Raw genomic sequence first — 19,393 nt, 5'->3', positions numbered from 1 at the left:
TATACTTGGACCAAGAGGCAGTCGTCAGAACAGAGCAAGGTAACACTGCATGCTTCAAAATTGGGAAGGGTGTATGCCAGGGATGTGTCTGTATGCAGAACAGATCATCCAGGAGGCTGGGCTCTATGAGGAGAAATGCGGCATCAGGACTGGTGAAAGATCTATCAACAATCCGCATTATGCAGATGACACAACCCTGCTTGCTGAAACTGAGGAAGACCTGAAGCGCTTGCTGCAGAGGGTCAAGGACTGCAGCCTTCAATATGAATTGAGGCTCAATATCAAGAGGGGAAGGCTCTCTGGGAGATGGATTGATTCGGTGACTGAGGCAATCGAGATGAGTGTGTCGGAGACATTGAGATTGGCACAGGACAGAGCAGAATTTAGAGCTGTTGTACATAGGGTCGCTGTGAGTCGCAAACGACTCAAAGGCACATAACAACACAACAACAATCTGATGTCTGGCCACTCAAAGATATTAAGCTGTCCAAGAGCAGGAATCTGAATGCTCTTTCTCTTTCCTAATTTCTAAATCATGGAGTTCTGACCATGTCTCAACAAATACTGTTGACTAATTGAATGTCTCATTTCACTGACTGTGAATTCCTCTGCTATTGAGAAACAAGAAGGCCTTTAAGCCTTTAAGCCTTGGAGTAGAATCCAGTATCCTGACATTCCACCTCAGGTCCAAAGCACTAAGAGAAGCGTGCCCAATTCTGTCTCACATGGTAGTGTCCCACTTGAATTAGGCCTGCAGGGCAGTGACCATCCCTGGTTAGAAACTGTCTTTTTCATTTGGCCTTTAGCCTTGAGATCCTTTTGAGAGATCTCTTGCACATCTGTCTACCTAGGAGTAAGGGGCTGAGATAGAATTTGGGGGGCCCCCTGTCACACACTCACTTGTTTGCCACCACAGCCACCATGACCACCAGGAGTGCAGACTTGGTCTCTTTCCCACCAAAGGCTTCCCCAACCCTTTACACAAAGGCTTCCCCAACCATTTTCCGTAAGAGAGTCAGAAGATGGTCACAGACATCCAGAAAGTTACTGAGAACACGCATTATAAGCTAAGGGTTAATTCTCTGTAATAGACCATCCCTTATCATTGTCCTTCCTGCATAGCATAAAAATATATTTCTTAAACTATTTTGGAAGAGAGGCTGAGAAATAAAAACGTGTACATGGTTTGTAGGAGAGACTAGAGACATTTTTAGTCATGTGTGCAAAGGCCGAATGGAGAAAACAAATTGCTATTGTTTTGCAAATGTTTTTTTTTACAATAGATTACTTTGCAAAATGTAACAATGATGATTACAATGAGTATTTTGTTCTTTCCTTGACACCCCCTAGGGTTCCCCCAAAAAGTTGCCTGGGATTCTTTGCTCTGAGACATTACCATCATCATGTGTAAAAGAGTTGCAGCTAGGAATATCTGGGGGGAAATCATAAGAATGTTACTGAATCAGGTAGGCAGGAGTGGTCAGCAGCTGATGTGACATGAAGGGAAGCCTAGGTCTGCTGCCACATGGCAGACACAGGGGTCTGGGAAAAGGAGCTGGTGGAAGGAGCAGGTGGGAGGTTGTAATGGCAGCCCTGCCGCACTGAGGAGGGCGGGAGCTATAGAAAGGTGTCACTCCTGTTAACTCTCACATCCGTGTCAGTGGGAGGATAATGCCTCTCGCTTTGCTGAATAGAGTGTGGCTCACCAGCACAGAAAACTCTAGTTAGTTCATACTTGGCAAGGTGGGAGCTGGATAGTAGAGCTAGATGGCTGCTACTGGGTGAGAGGCTCTGAGTACAGCAGGAAGCAGTCTTTGTGGGGTGCCAGTGGGGGGCAGGCTTCTGTGGAAACATGTAGATATGCTTGCTGGCTCTGGAAACCGAGAGCAAGTTCTGTTGTGCAAGTAGGGAACAGAATTAAAGGTATGATGTCTGTAAGTTGTGTGGGCTAAGGAAGGTAATAATAATAATAATACGGTAATAACAATCCAGGGAGTTGCCATTGAGTTTATTGGTATTTATGATGATCCTGTGTGAGCGAGTCAGATTAGAATAGTGTTCCAAAGGGTTGTCAATAGTTGGATATTTTGGGAAAGATTTTTGGTAGATCTTCAGACCTTTCTTTCAAAGCATCTGTAGGTGGACTTGAACCTGACACCCTTCCATTTACACCTTCCAGGGATTCCAAGGAAGACAGAGAAACTCACAAATAGCATAGTATTGGAGCATTGATATAAAACAAGGATAAAGGTCAGTCCCTTAGCTGAAACTGGCTGAAGGCTTACCAATCATGAATCTGGAGTTAATTGAAAATTACAACAAAGCACCACTGTATGGAACGTGAGTTCTATTTTCTATAATTACTACATTCAAGTTACATAAAAAAAATTTAAAAGGTCTTTAAAAATTTATAAATGCATATCTAATTCTGGATAAAGCTCCAAGAGAGAAAAAATCAGAGCTAGATGCTGTCTCAATCTTAATGTCAAACATTTGGCTAATTATTAGCACGGAACTTGGATTTCACGGTTATAAATCAAGCAAATGGCAACGCTTCACTTTGAAGTTCATGGACTGTGACATAAAAACAGTGACTGGGTAGGAGCCCACCTGTGTAAAGGCTGCATCCTGGCTTGACACATAGAAGTCTATTTGTTTATCCTCTGCCTTTGAGACCACAAAACCCTCTGAGTTTCCATATAAAAATGCTCCTGTCCTCCAAAGCATACTTCTCCTGGGAAATACAGAAAGCACATGGGTTCTCACTTTTAGAGATATTCAATTTAAATATATTCAAGACAGCATGCAAGAATTTTTGCTGAATTTGGGTACTATTTCCTTCCATGTCATGGGGTGGAACAGTAAAGTTCAGTTTCCTGTCTTGATTTCAAGAAATTACTTTTTGCCAAAATGTTACAGGTAGCTATTACTACATACATGCTAATTGAATAATGATGTGTCCTTAAAAACCTCACACACATTTGGCTTTGTTCCCTATTTCATTTTGGCCAACATCAGTTGCTCAATAGTGAGAAACTAATTACTATTGACTTAAGCAACAACTCAATTATCAGATATGAATGAAAAATGAGATGATTTTAAGTGTGAAAACGTCTAGAATGAACTGCCCAGGGAGTAGGAATGAGTTAACAGAGCATATAGAAATTTGTACCTCAACAGTGACACCCAACCAGACACACATTTTTTATTTGTTTACTAAAAAGGTTAACTCCCAAATTAAAATGTCAATATCTATTGAGAAACCTCATTAAAAGCCACAGGGACCTCAGCTAGGGGAAAAAAAAAAAAGAATGGGTGTATGTTGGGGGAAAGGAGAAATGAGAAGGGAAGGGTAAAATAATTTTTCTAAATTTCATCCAAGTGTATAGTAAAAACTCAAGGAATCTATGACTAGCCATAAATATAGTCTCTTTGTACTCAAGAAGTTGGAGATGGCCCAGAAACGTACTGAGGCAATTGGAAAGATTCATTTAACCAATTTAGTAATCAACTCACAAGTTTTAAATTGACTATGTTGTGGTTGTTATGTACCATCAAGTCCTAACTGATTCTCAGTAAGTTTTCAGAGGCTATAAATCACACATGAGGACTTTGTCCCACAGAAGAGCTGGTGGATTCAAACCTTTGGGCTGGTAGTGTAACTCCTTACAAGCCACCAGAGCTCCCCAAATTGATGTAGTATATAAACAAAACAAAACTATGGGTAGTCTTTGAATTCATACCCTTGACCTTAAACATCTCTAAGAGACAAGATGGGCCTTCTGGAATTGATTGATTAACCCAGCAATTAAAGTTTAATTAGTTAAACATTAATTACTTCTTTAGATGACAGAAGTATGAGAATTTAAAACTCAATCCTCAAGCCTCCCCTTCTCTCTCTCTCAAGCCTCAAAACTCTCTCTCTCTGTCTCTCTCTCCCACTCTCCTCAGGCCTTCTCTCTCTCTCCTCAGGCCTTCTCTCTCTCTCTGTCTTTGTCTCTCTCCCTCTCTGTCTCTGTCTGTCTCTCTCTCCTCAGGCCTTCTCTCTCCCCACCCGCCCACTCCCGCCCCCGCCCCCGCCTCCATCCTCAGGCCTCCCCCCACCTCCTTTGTCTCTCTTCTTTTCCCTTCATGTGTTTGAGGGCTGTGATTTTCACTAAACACTCCTAGTTCAGAGTCTTTCTTTATCATTCCCCTTGTCTTTTTATTTGGCAGTTAATTCACAACCTCTGTGGAACTAAGGTGAGAGAAATGTTTTCAAAATAACTTTTAAAAAAGATGTAATTATCTCATTCACTCACTGTCATAACTTCTCCCAAATCTGTTTCTCTGGACCTAGCATTTCTTAAAGTCCCAGAATTCCCCTCTGACACTCTGTGAATGGTGTGCTGTCCCGTTAACCTTCTGTTTTCTGCATGCTTCAAATACGTCATGATGTCTGCTGTGCTAACAACATGACCTTTTCCTCTGCGAACCAATCTCTGACTTCAAAGTTGTCTTTGATTCTCTTTTGCTAGTCAGTCTCTAAATACATGTTAAGCCTGTGCTCTCCTCTCTCTTCCACTGCACCAGTCATCATCTCACACCTGGTATTCTGAATTGAACTTTGGTCTCATCTCTACTGGATGCACTCTTCTCACTTCAAGCCATGCTGCACTGCCAGGTACGTTAAAGGGCAACTTTGATCCTGTCATCTTCCCATTTAGAATTTCAAATGCCTTATGTAGTTGACAGAATCAGTACAAATTCTTTGACGGAGGAGTCAGGGTCCTTCAAAAACCATCCCTCCTCTGTGATTCTGAGGTCCTGATAGATTGTCCACTTCTTTATGAATTTCCACAGGAAAAATTAAGATGAGCTGATTGCATCCAAATCTAAAGAACAAACACCAATGACTAAAATTTCATTAATATCTTCAGAACTCTCCATGAACAGGACTTAAGAATTTACCTTCAATTATTTGATCAACCAATTGAAATGCTTCCTCGGTATTTCCTTGTTCTATTTCTTTTTCAGACCCCAAAAATGAATAATTTGTGTTTTACTGCATCCTGTGGGAAGTAAAAAATAAAAATATATTGCCAGTGTACCACAATTCAAGGTTTCGAACTTTGATCACTTCCACATCACATCGTCTCTCTCAAAATAGGCTAGGATGGCACATTTTCTTTTTTTTTTATAAACGCAGTTTATAAGAAATTTTTAATCCATCAGGAAATTTGCCATTTAAAGGTAACTTGCTTTAGTTTTAGAACTCTAATATTATTAAAGTAATTAAAAACTGTCTTCTAATACGAGTCCAAATGCAAAGACAAGGAAGAAATTTCAACTAAGTGGAGGAGGTTAAGTACTCAGCTGGTGCATGTGGGCTACCACCACGTGGGTCCGAATGAGAGCTGAGAGCAAAAAACCGATCAGAAACAAGTTGACACGTTAGGATGGCACATTTTCTGTGACTAAGACTGCATTTCTCAGATCTGAAATTCTGACCTGGGAAAGTTCAGACAATGTAATCACCTTTTAATGGCATCCCAGCATGTCCCTACCTGTCATTACCTGAACTTTAACCCAAACTGAAATTGGGACTCTCCTTTTGTCCTCATGACACCAAATGATCAGATTAGGTTAACCCTGCAGACAAGCAGGTACACTTTAGAATTCTCCTCCTGTTCCCAATTCCCAGCCAGGAATTTGATGAGTACCTTTAAAAAAAATTATTATTAATTTTAGTAAAAATTTACAGATACTTTGGATTTCCATTCTTTCATTGTTGTACTTTACTCCCCTCCCAACCCTCCCCCCAGTATACTACCCTCTTGGAAAAGTAAAAGAAAAATTCTGTCACTGTCACCCTCCCCCAGGTCTACTCCACCACGTAGCCTTCGCTCTAGACTCCTCCTGTCATGACAAAAATACCTAATAACATATCCCCTTTAAACCGTTTTCTCCCTCATCTGTTTCAGTGCAGTATATATTATTGAAGCCATCTTTCTCAATCTCTCCCCAACCCCAATGTCAGTCCTGTTTTACAACAGTGGCACCATGCAGCATTTGTCCATTTGTGACTGAGATACTCCACTTAGCATAATGTCCTCCAGAGTCACCCATTTTGAATAATATTGCATGAGTTCCTTGTTTTTCAATGCAGCATAGTATTACATTGTGTGAATATACCACAGCTTCTCTATCCATTTGTTTGTTGATGGGCACTTAGGTTGTTTCCAGCTTGTTGCTATTGTGAACAAAGCTGCAATAAACATGGGTGTGCATATATCTGCTTGGATGTCAGTTATGGTCTCTTTAGGGTGTATTCCTAGTAGTGGAATTGCTGGGTCAAATAGTATCTCTATTTGCAACTTTTTGAGAAAGCACCATATAGCCTTCCACAGTGGTTATACAATTTTACACTCCCACCAACAGTGAATGAAGGTTCCAGTTTCTCCACACCCTTGCCATCATTTGCTAAATTTTGCTATTCTGTCTGGGGTGAGATGATATCTCACAGTTGTTTTAATTTGCATCTCTCTTAGAGCTAGGGATTTTGAACATTTCTTCATGTGCTTGTTAGCTATCTCAATGTCTTCTTTGGTGAAGTGTCAATTCATTTCCTGTGCCCATTTTTCTATTGGATTATTTACCTTTATCTTGTCGTGGTGCTCAAATATTTTATAAATTCTGGATATAAGTCCCTTGTCTGATATGTCATTACCAAATACATTTTCCCAGCTGGTGGCTTCCCTTTTTACCCTGTTGGAGAAGTTTTTAGATGTGCATAGGGATTTGATTCTTAGAATATCCCATTCATTTACTTTATCTTCTTCTGGTTGTAGGTTGATGAGTATCTTGAAGGAGAACAGGCTCTGTGTCCAGATACTTGCATGGAAATGTAACCTTTGTTCCTTATTTGTGCCAAGTTGCTCTCAAGTTTCAGACTTTGTAAACATAATTGAATAGATTTATATGTATACATTGTTGTTGTTGTATACTGACAGAGATAGCTGATCCTCCAGCAGGTTTCAAAGGTAATAAATTGCACAGGAAGAGATTGCCCATTCTTCTCGAGTGGAGCAGCTGTTGAATTCGAATTATGTGCCTTTGGGATGCAACACAGCTTTTAACCACTAGGTCACAACAGCTCCCTGTATGTGTTTGTGTATATCTATACTTTATGGGCAATTCAAAGAATATTTTTTTCAGAGTGTGGAAACTATAGAACAATATCATTAATTTTAGATGCAAGCAACATGCTACTGAAGATTATCTAAAAATGACTGGAACAACATATCAGCAGAGAACTGCCAGAAGTCCAGGCTGGGTTTAGAAGGGGTCGTGGTACTAGGGATATTGTAGCTAATGTTAGATGGATCTTAGCTGAAAGCAGGGAATACCAGAGGAATTTATATCTGTGTTTCATTGACTATGTAAAGGCGTTGACTGTGTGGATTATAACAAACTGTGGCTGACTCTGAGAAGAATGGGAATCCCAGAACACGTGATAGTGCTAATGAGAAACCTATACTTGGACCAAGAGGTAGTTGTCAGAACAGAGCAAGGAAATACTGCATGGTTCAAAATTGGGAAGGGCGTACGCCAGGGATGTGTCCTATCTCCATACCTTTTCAACCTGTATGCAGAACAGATTATCCAGGAGGCTGGGCTCTATGAGGAGGAATGTGGGGTCAAGATTGGTGGAAGATCTATCAACAATCTGCGATATGCAGAGGACACAACCCTGCTTGCTGAAACTGAAGAGGACCTGAAGCACTTGCTGCAGAGGGTCAAGGACTGCAGCCTTCAATATGGATTGAGGCTCAATGTCAAGAAGACAAAGATTCTCACCACTGGACCAATTGACATCATCAGGATGGATGGTGAAGAGCTTGAGATTGTTCACAGCTTCAGTTTGCTTGGCTCCACAGTCAACACTCTTGGCACCAGTAGCCAGGACATTAAAAGACATATTGTGATGGAAAAGTCTGCTGTTAGGGACCTCTTTAAAGTACCAAAGAGCAATGGTGTCTCTCTGGAAACTAAGGTGCGTCTGATACAGGCCATGGTCTTTGCTATCACTTGTTATGCATCAGAGAGTTGGACAATGACTAATGAGGATAGAAGGAGAATTGATGCCTTTGAGCTGTGGTGCTGGAGAAGAGTATTGAGGGTTGGACTGTTAGGAAAACAAACAGATTCATCCTGTAAAGGGTTAAACCGGGTGGCTCCTTGGAGGCAAGGATTCTGAGGCTCCGTCTAACATACTCTGGACATGTTGTAAGAAGGGACCAGTCCTTGGAGAGGGATATCATGCTTGGGAGGGTGGAGGGACAGTACAGGAGGGGAAGGCCCTCTATGAGGTGGATTGATTCAGTGACTCGGGTAATTGGGATGGGTGTGTTGGAGACGGTGCTATTGGCACAGGGCAGAGCAGAGTTTAGGGCTGTTGTACATAGGGTCGCTATGAGTTGCAAACTACTCGACGGCATATAACAACAACAACACTTTAAGTTTTTTTTTTTAATTAGGTAATACTTTCTAATGTTCTTAAATAAAGGATGTTGTTGGGTTGTTTCTTTTAAAAAAAATAGTTGCTTTTTGCTTGTCCTTTCAAAATTGCTTTCGTTAGGTGCCATTGTGCCACCTAGGCCTTACAGTGACCCTCTAAACAGCAGGTCTGAGCCTGGCCCCATCCTGTGCCACTCTCATGATCTCCTCTTCATTCAAGGCTTTGTTCAGGGCTGTGTCAATCTACCTCCTTGAGGGTCTTCTCTTTCACTGACCCTTCTTTGTTTTTCCCTTTTGTGAGCATGATGTCTTTTTCCAAGGATTAAGGGACACACTTTATGATGCTTTGAAATAAAAACTGAGTAAAAATGTACTGAGTGGACATCTTGCTCCCACCCTGACCCTCTGTCCAGTTTTCACCTGCACCCACCAAAGAGCATCCCTTTTACTCAGTTCTTGTCTGTTATTCCAGAATATTTTTATAGAGATGCAAGCAAATGAAAATGCGTACTTATCACACCATCTATTTTAATGTACTTTTCTCCTTTCATTTAATGTTAAAATTGGGAGATCTTTTTGTATCAGTTCGTATAGAACATCCTTATTTTTAAAAAGATAAAAAAGAACCCATATACAAAATCTAGAATTCCATTTTTATCCATAGGCACTTGAATTATTTTCATAATTTTATTACGAGAAACCTTTGGAAAAATATTATTTTGTATATGTATGGATAATAACATACCACTCACAACATTGTGCTTCAGCCTAGAACTTGAAATTGTCTTCTTAACTATGAATGCAACACCATTCTTCCTCTGTCTTCCGTCCCTGACATAGTACCATGTGATTGTCTGATTTAAAGTGGCCAGAGCTAGTTCACCTCATCTCAATAAAGCCTAGAATATCGACGTTCACTCACTCCCTTTCGTTTTTTACAACCTCCAGTTTTCCAACATTCAACTTTGTACATTCCATATTCCATCCAATAAAGGATGCTTGCAGTCCCATTCCTAGGAGACCTTTATTTATTAGGGAGATCAGTATGTTGTGTGAAGTGTGGTTTGCAAATATTTATTTTATCAACTTAATACTTGTTTTCTGACTACTGTGCATTAAATTTTTATTCTGCAATTTGTTATACAATTGAATTTATAATTCTTTAATGGAATTTATCATTCAAGTCATGGTCAAAAATCCTGTAAAGGAATTCTCCCTTGGTTTCTTCTTTGAATTTTGTAGTTCTGGAAGTTTTAATTTTTGATGCATCTTGTCCTGGTTGATCTTGGTCTCGTGTACGTTAAGGGAGCTCTTCTGACACAGTCTGTAGAGAGTTGTGTTGTTAACCCAAAGGCTGTGTACTTCTCTGGAGGTTCAAATCCTCCAGCAGCTCTGAGGGAGAAAGCTGGGCAGTCTCCAGATCTCATGTGATTTACAGCCTTAGAATCCCACTGGGGGATTAGTTGTGAGTTAGAACTCTCTGGACAGCAATGAATTGAATTGTTGAGTGTAAAATATGTTAAGGTTCATTTTTGTCATGTTTTATTTACACATAAAATCTGACTCCCAGGAATGTGAGACTCCGCTACATTAATTTGAGGACAAATCTCTTATTCTGTCTTTAAGTAAAAGAGCAGAGGGTGATAGTAGCAGCCAAGCCTGGCCAGTGCAATGCAAATCAATCCTCTCACATCCTTCCTGCTTGGAATACTATCCATTCCCTTTCTGGTAGCTCTCTTGGGAATATGTGAAAGGAATTATGGAAACTCTGTGATGGAAAGTGACAAAAAAACACAGAAAAGTCTTGAGACTTGACAGTCCATTCAGTGGGGCGTGAGCTAGTTTCTCTGGTAAGAGAGAAAACTCGCTTGAAGGGAAGAGCCAGGGCAGCTGGAAAATTGGACAAGAGGGAAGTGAAATCCAGCCTGAAGCACGGATTTGAGTTTTCCAGAGTCAGAAGATCAAATAAGAAACCTGGAGCTTTGCCCCCTGGATTCCTTTTTGGAAAGGCAGAGGCATTTCAGGTAGACAGTAGGTGAGAGGTTCTCTGGGAGCTGGTTCAGCTCATGATTAGCCAGGAGCATCTGATGGTGAGGAGAGAGGTGCCAACCAGGATCACAGGAAGCATGGAGAACTCTGAGTCTGGGAATAACTGGACCTTTTAGGAGGAAATGTGCTTTCTGGACTGTGTTATATCCACCGAGTTTGGGAGTGACTGGATCTTTTAGGAGGAAACGTGCTTTCTGGACTGTGTTATGTCCACACCAGCTGGACTGAGCCACACTACAAAGGGGCTTCCCAAGAACCATGGTGACAACACATTCTGGAACTTTCTGAGGACACTCAAAGCTGAACGGTCACCAGGCCGAGCAGGTTTTCACACCTGAATGCTCACAATCTCAGGGTCCACGTCTTCGTACACTAGCTTTACCTTTTTTGGCAGCCTGCTGCGCCTGAGAATATGAGTCAGCAGCCGCGGTGCAGACAGTCTGACCCACACAAAGCACCTGAAGAAAAACCAGACCAGAAAACGTTCCAGGCAGGGCCAGAAAGTAGGCAGAAGAGGCCCTTGTCAGCTGAGGAGCCCTGAGGGGGCCCGGGTGGAGCTGGGGCTGAAAGCTGGCTCAGTCACCTCTAGTAATTTACTAACTCAGCACTTCAGCAATTTACCACAACTCTCTTCCTACTCACTTCAGCCTAGAAGCCCTGCTGAAATGTGTCCAGTATGGCAGTAGCCTGGCATGAGGTGCATTGGCCTGGACTCAGATCTAGGTCTCTGCATGGAAGAGGATAACTCTATCAGCGAACCACCAATGCCTCTCAAAGCAAGTCTGGCATCAAAAAATACTCCACAGTTGTTAGGAGGACCTCACAGGTGATCACGTGTACAAAACTCAAACCAAATCCACTGTCATTGAGTAGTGGCACTGTGGTTAAGGCACTTAACTGCGAACTTTAAAAGCTGGTGGTTTGTCACTCCATGACAGAAGGAAGAAGCACTCTGCTTCTCAAACAATTACAGTCCTGGAGACGCTGTGAGGTGGTTCTGCTCCCTCCTGTGGGGCTGCTTGGAGTTGTGTCTCTAATGCTCACCGTTACCCTGTCTCTTCTGGTCCCCACTGGATCCTTCTCATTTCCTTCACCTACTCACCCTGCCCACCAAATTGTGCAGCCCTGCAATTTCATTCCCTGCCCATCCCCACCCTTCTGCTACCAGCCCTCACCCCCTTGGATCCACATATGTGTTTTTCACAATAAATTTTTTTTTTAAAAAAAGGCACTTGGAACATGAGTCCCAGGCAACAGCAGCTACCACTAAGGTAATATGGCCACGAATGAGTGGTAGGCATTGTTGTCAGGCTACCTCATCCTGTGCATATAATCGCTCCTCTTCACTGCCATTGCTGCCTGGCACACCCTGAGCCGTTATCACACCCACCATGCCAGGCAGTGTCAGGGCCTCAGAGACATCGATGGAACTGGGAAAGAAACAAAAAGTGCAGAAGTGCAAAGTTGTGTGGGGCGCATGGCCCCCTCAGCCTTGTGAGTTGGGTAGTGTGGACAGTTAACCTGCTCAGCTGCTAATTGAAAGGCTGAAAGTTCAAGTGCCCCCAGGAGGCCTGGAAGATAGGCTTGGCCATCTGCTTCTGAAAAATGAGCCACCAAAACCCCCATGGAGCATAGTCACTCTCTGGAGTGGCCGTGAGTCAGCACTGACTTGGCAGCAACTGGACGTGGTGAGTCCCAGGCACCTCCCTGAAACACACGTGGGTGGCACAGGCCGTGAAGGGAAGCAAGGGAAAGCCAGACTGGCATTACGGCGAGTGGAAAATACTGGTTTTACCATATGCAGAGGTGATCATTGGAAGGCACTGTGTAATCCTCATCTTCTTCAGAGATGTAGCCTTGAGGTTTCATGGTGAATGCCCAGTTGCTGCCCCTGATAGGAACTCAGATTTCTCTGACAATGGACATCTAGAGAAAAGGTAGAGAGAATCCTTTAGAGGAGATCATGAACTGAGGAAGTGTTACTATCCCCTTTAAATTCTCAGATAAACTGACACTAATTCCTTCTCTTGATTAGTAGTTCTCCAAAATTATGAAGAAGAATGATGTCAGTTTGAAGACTAAGGTATGTCTGTTTCAGGCCATGGTCTTCTCAATCACCTGCTGTGAATAAGAAAGCTGGATAATAAATAAGGATAACAGAAGAAGAATTGGTGCCTTTGAATTGTGATGCTGGAGAAGAATACTGAACATCCACGGACTGCCAAAAGAACAAACATATTAGTGCTGGGGAAAGCGTAGCCAGAGTACTCCGTGGAGGCAAAGATGACAAAGCTTCATCCTCATACTTTGGACATGGAGCTAGGCAAAGCCATTCCTCAGAGAGGGACAGCATAGTTGGAAAGATGGAGGGTCAGTGAAGGAGAAGACCCTCAATGAGATGAATTGACATGGTAAAGTCAGCAAAGGGCTCTGGTGTGTCAGACATGATGAGGATGGCACAGGATAGGCCAGCATACAGGTCAGCTTTTTATAGGGTCACTGTGAATTCTTCTCAACAGCACCCAACAACAACAACAACAACTCTCACATATACATTTTTCTTTCTTCTCCCTGATTTTCTTTTATGAAGATTGAGGGTGGAATTGCTTTTTAGTGAAGTGCTTCAGTGTGTTGAATTGGGTAGATCCTCAATAAATAATAAAAAAAAACAACACTGCAGTTCAGTTAATTCTGACAGAGGGCAGCCTTTCATCCAAGGCTGCAAATAGTAATGCAATCAGACTGTCCCATCTTTCTCCTAAAGGGCGGCAGGTGAGTTCAAACTGCCAACCTTTCACTTAGCAGTCCAGCATGCAACACACCAGGCACTCCTTTAATGTCTGCTTGCAGACCTTACAACACTTCTTTACTTACATGACCTTCACATGCAGCCTGATGCTGGTGACCACAGCCAAGAAGAGTTCTCCCTCAAAGTCAGGCATGTCATCACAAAAGACAGCTTCCCCCGTGGTGTGTTTAATACCTGACTGATGCATGATGGGTCTTGCAAGGGCTGCTGGGGATCCACACTCTGTATTTAAAAACAAAGCCAAACACAGAGGGAACAGATGAAACTTCGAGTGTTTATGAGGTAGATTAATCTGCCAGGAAACTGGGAGGATGAGAGGTTGCCAGGTTAGGCTTTCCAAACTAGTCTATCCTCAGCTTTAAAGGAATTTTTCTTCTTGTGGATTGTTTCTCAATAAGAAGGCAAAGGGAGTCAGTGTGAAGACAATGAAGTGGGAGGGGGATGCTGGATGATGAATGAGCACTGACTTATGACAAATGCTGTTAGCTAGAGTTGGGTCAGCCTGAGATTCATGGCTCCCCCATGCACAATGGAATAAAACGCTCCCTGGCCCAGCACTACCCCCACGATTGCTTGCAGATAGAATCCTTGTGATCTCCAGGGTTTCCCTTGACTGCTTATCTAAACATTGGCAGTTCAAACCCACTGACTGGTGCTGTGGAAGAAAGCTCAGGTAAACCACTTCTGTAAAGACTGCAGACAAGGATAATGTCAGGGCAGTTGGTGGGGTCACCATCAGTCAGAATTTACTCAGCACCCAATGTCTTGTGTGGGGTTGGTTTGTTGGTTCATCTGTTTGTTTTTAAACCTGGTGACAGATCTAGTTCCTTGAACAAAAGTGGCTTTTCGGTTGATGGGCTAGGCCCTGACTGGGTCAGGGCAGAGGTCCTGTCTCCACAGTCAGCTGGGCTGGGGATAGGAGTGGCTGCTTCAGTGGGAGCTGAGGGCAAGTGGGCTGCTGAAATGCGAGCGAGCTGTCTTAATCCATCACCTGCTCCTCTGGAGAAAGTAGAGCAGTCTTCTCCTGTAAAAATGTACAGACGTCTGGTGTCCTCTGTAAATGCCAGTCCTCAGAGAGTTGCACTGCTACCCTAACCAGCTGAGCATCTCCAGTGGTTTGGATCTGCCAGCCTCTCTTCAAGAGGAAGATGGGCAATCCCCTCCTGTTACTCTTTGCAGTCTCAGCAATGCTCTAGAGGGTGGTTATGAGTCTGAATGGAGTCAGTAGTCGTGAACTTGAGTTTATTCAGGGGCAGCCCAGACAGAAGCGCCCCTAGTGGACAGCACAGGTAAGCCTCTTCTTCTAAGGGGCGCACATATACAAGCCTGGATCAATAATCCATGGCTTTCCTATTAGTTCCCACTCATTCTGACCCTTCCGCAGTTTCCGAGGTCATAAATCGCAACAGGAAGAGAGTGCCCATTTGTCTCCCGCTGTGTGGCTGGTGGATTTAAACCCCTGGAGACACAGGGTCTTCAGGTTCGCAACACACGTAGCTCTGTACTGTGCTACCAGAGTTCCCTCGAAGACACCATCTGACAACTGGCAACTGGTTACTTACTGTCACCAAGGAGGTGACAAGAACATTCTTGTTACACTGTCACCTCAGATGATATCAGGTTAAAAGATTGTTCGGTAAAACTGAGAGCAAATACATGTAGAAGCCTGGATGTGAAGACTAAGGAGCTGTCACAGGCCTGGGGAAGAAACACTTAGGTCAGTGGACAAAACACAATTCATAAAGAAACGCTCTGCAGCTTAGTCTGGCGAGCAATAATCGGAGCCCGAAAAGCTTGCAACCTGTCAATACTAATAACAAGTGGTCTTTTCCTGCCTGGAGCAAAGGAGAAAGAAGAAAAACAAAAATTCAAAGAAGCAGTCAATCCTAGGGATTGAAATCCGGATGCACCACAGCCTCTCCTAGCCCGACCCAGAAGAACTAGATAAAGCCGGCTACCACGGACCACTCTTGACTGAAACCACAACAGAAGGTACTGGTTAGAATAGGTGGGTGGGGGGAAAAAAAAGGTGAAACGAAATTCAAAGTCAGAAAAAGGTTTATGGTCAAAAAGAGACCGGAAGAGCCCCTAAGCCTCTGAGCCTGAGACAATTGTCCAACTTGAAACAGAAGACACTCCCAAAGGCCATCTTTCAGCCAAATTGAGATGGGACAATTTAACAAATGAAAAGCTCTGGTGGCCTAGTGGTAAAAAGCTGCACTGCAATCCTAAAGGCATGCGGTTCAAATCCACCAGTGACTAAACCTCCCATGCGATTAACTGGCTCTGAAAACCCTCTGGAAGGTCAGCTATGAGTCGGTTATGACTCGCTGGTACTCAACAGCAACAACATAAACAAATAATGAGAAGAACGTGTTCCTCTGGACAATCACATTTGCCAGCATCAGAAAAGAGAAGGTAAAGAGGGACAAGGAACTAGGCAGATGGGAACACAGAACCCAGGGAGGAAACAAAGAGAGTTGATACGTCGTGGGATTGCAGCCAATGTCACGGCGCGATCTGAGTCTGAACTATTGATTGAGAGAATGTGGGAATGTTCATCTAGGGAAAGTTAAAAAATAAAAACCACCAAAAAACCCAGAGACTGCAGAGGTGGCTCTGCTGCCCCCTGCTGCCGAGCTTCAGGAACCTCAACATGATGGTTTACAATTTTACCCAAGAGCATTTTTTGTTATTTTTGTGATTAACCAAGGCTGTATGCTTGTGGGGAGGAAGAATGCCAAATCTAATCAGTGATGGGTGTTATAAATATCTAAAACGATTTCCAGTCTGACAGATGAGCAATGATATCTCATTGCTGTTTTAACTTGTATACTGAAAAATCTGAGAATCAATATCTCAAAAAAAAAAAAAAAAAAAACAACCCCAAACACATTTCCTTTGAGTTGGAATCTACTTATAGGAGATCCTTCAGTGCATTTTTAGAGGCTGATAAATCACACAAGAGGAGATTGCCTGTCTTTTTCCCAAAGAGCAACTGATGAGTAGCTTAATTGATAGCTGCCAGTAAATTTTTAAATTTTTTACCTTTTTGGTTTATTTCTTGATTATAAAAGTATTTGCTTAAAACATGTTTATTTTATGAGATTTTTGTACAGATATTTTCCTTAGGTGGTGGTCTTGTGGAACCATCCACAGACCACGAGACAGTTGTTTGAACACAACTGAGGGTTTAAAAGGAGGAAAGGCATGTGTCAGGGCTGTGTCCTTTCACTACCCTTATTTAATCCGTATGATGAGTAAATAATCTCAGACACTGGACTTTACTAAGAAGAGCAGGGCATCAGGACTGGAGGAAGACTCATTAACAAACGTGTTGTACTTGGATGATACCACCTTGCTTGCCAAAAGTGAAGAGGACTTGAAGCTTTTACTAATGACACTCAAAGGCAATAGCTTTAAGTGTGGACTATAACCCAATATAAAGAAAACAAAAAATCCTCACAATTGGACCTGTAATCAGCATCATGATAAACAGAGCTAAGACTGACCTTGTCAGCATTTTGTTGTGCTCTACACGGTATTGCTGAGTCAGAATCTACTCTACAGGCTCACATAACAGAGAGCTTTTCAAATCTGGTTCCCAAGAGATGCTATCAGTTATTTTGATTGAAGATGCATCTAATTTACAGAATGATTTAGGGAAAATATGAGATCTGCCAGTAGCTCCGTGGGAGAAGGATGGGCAGTCTCCTCCCTAGCAATTAACTGCCTCTGAAAATCCGCCAGAGGACCAGCGGTGCGTCGAATCTGACTCGAAGGTACACAAGAACAACAACAGTGAGAGATCTTTCTATATTGTGTCTGTTTATAAAATGACACCCAGATTCACTGGTGTTGAGTCAGATCACCTCATAGTGACCCTCTGCTGGGTTTCCTGGCCTGCAAACCTTAGCTGGAGGAGACTTCTGTTCTTCTCTGCTTTGGTATTTCAGACTCTTGCACAAGTGCAGCCTTTGGGTTGGCAGTGCAACTCTATGAACTGCACCACCAGCTCTCTCAGAAAAGGATTATCATTTTCCATTTGAGGTATTTCTCTTTTTTAAATAAAAAATTTCTCCAGTAGAGTTTAAAAGTTTTCTTCTTATCATGTTCTTATCAGGTGCTGTTGAGTCAATCATGACTCATTGCGACCTTATGAATGACAGGTCTGAACCCTGCCCTAACCTGTGCCATCCTCACACTTCCTGACGCACTAGAGCCCATTCCTGCAGTGACAGTGTCAGTTCCCCGGGTGAGGTTCTTCCTCCCCTTCAACATACCCTCACCTTCCCAAGCATGATGTCCCTCCCTTAGGAATAACCTCTCCTAGCCATATGCCCAAAGAATGTAAGACAAAACTTGATTATCTCTGACTCCAAGAAGCACTCTGGCAGCACCTTCTCCAAGAAATATTTGTTTGTTCTTTTGGCAGTCCATGGGACATTCAGCACTTTTCTCCAACAACACAATTTAAAGGCATCAAGGCTTCCTTTGTCATCTTTATTCATTGTTCAACTCTCAGATGCATGGTAAGTGACTGAAAAGACCACAGCTAGAATCAGGAGTTAATGATGTCCTCAAACTGACACCATTACTCGTTTGGAGAAATCTCTGACTACAGATTTTTCCCAGTGCAATACATCTCCTGATCTGATGCCAAATTAATTGTGGGTCCAAGTAAGATGAAGCTGTTGACAGTTTCAATCGTTTCTCTATCATGATGTTGCTATTGGTCCAGTGGTGAGGATTTTTGTTTTCTTGACATTGAGATGCAATCCATATTGAAGGCTGCAATGTTTGATCTTCTGCATCAAGTGCTTCGAGTCCTCCTCCCATTCAGCAAGCGAGGTTATATCATCTGCATAATGAAGGTTATTTTTTAAATTCATGCAGGTCATGGCCATTTCTTGTTGCGATTGTTTCTAAAGGTTTCTGTTTTTCCATTGCCATTGAAATTGGGAAGAATCTCTGCTGGCACAGTACTTAAGCACCCTGAAGCTAGCCAAGAGGTTGGCAGTTTGAACTCACTAGCTTTCCACAGGAGAAAGGTGTGGTGGTCTGTTTCCATAGTTTTACACCCTCAGAAGCCTTCTGGGGAAGTTCTATTCTGTCCTTAGGGTCCTTCTGAGCTGGGATTGACTTGAACATAATGAGTTTAGGATTTTGTTTTGTTTATTTGATATTGTAACTGGGAGATTTTATTCCATTGTGTTTTGTAATTGGCTATTACTTATACACAATGTTTACATGTGTTCTGAGTTGAATTGCATCCATCAAAATATGTGCTAAAGTCCTAAATCCTATAATATGTGAATTTATGTAGGAATAGGGCTTTGCTAATATAAACAAGTTTACGTGAGGCCCTGCTGGACTAGTTGCTGTTGTTGGTAGGTGCTGTTGGAGTTGAGTATGACTCATAGCAACCCTGTGAAGAACAGATCTGCATTCTATCTTATTGTGTACCATCCTCACCATTCTCCACACACTTGAGCCCACTGCTTCACAGTCACTGAATCAATCCATCTCATTGAGGGTTTTCCTCTCTTTTTTAAATTTCTTTTTAATTCGTATACATTGTGTTTCACTTTCCTTCATTGACATTATTTCATACACTCATTCGCATACATTGTGTTTTATAAAATTAATCACCATTGAACTATGCCCATCATTACTCAGCTTTTCAGGTCCACACCATAACTTTCCCATTTCTTTTACCCCCTCCATCTACCCTCCAAATTGTGCCACCCTGTGATTCCCCTCTACCCATTCTCATCACTCTGTTCCCACACCAGTTTCTCAATCCATTCACTTGTGGTTGAACATTTGGGCTGTTTCCACGTTCTTATGATGTTGAATAATGCTGCTTTGAATACTGGTGTACAAATCTCTGTTTGTTTCTCAGTTCTCATTTTCTTCAACGATATTGCTAGCAGTGGATTAGCTGGGTCATGTGGAATTTCTATGTTCAGCATTTTGAGGAAACGCCAAATTGTCTTCCAGAGTGGTTGTATTATTTACACTCCCACCATAAGT

General features: G+C 42.5%; 1 pseudogene; it reads right to left on the bottom strand.

Moving 5' to 3' along the window:
* Positions 1–19,393, bottom strand: part of LOC102856876 — a 63,608-nt pseudogene that overhangs the window by 33,209 nt on the left and 11,006 nt on the right.

Source organism: Elephantulus edwardii, unplaced genomic scaffold (assembly GCF_000299155.1).
Source record: "Elephantulus edwardii isolate Elephantulus edwardi_28Jun2011 unplaced genomic scaffold, EleEdw1.0 scaffold00075, whole genome shotgun sequence".
Lineage (NCBI taxonomy): Eukaryota > Metazoa > Chordata > Mammalia > Macroscelidea > Macroscelididae > Elephantulus > Elephantulus edwardii.
This window is presented reverse-complemented; position numbering and strand designations above follow the sequence as displayed.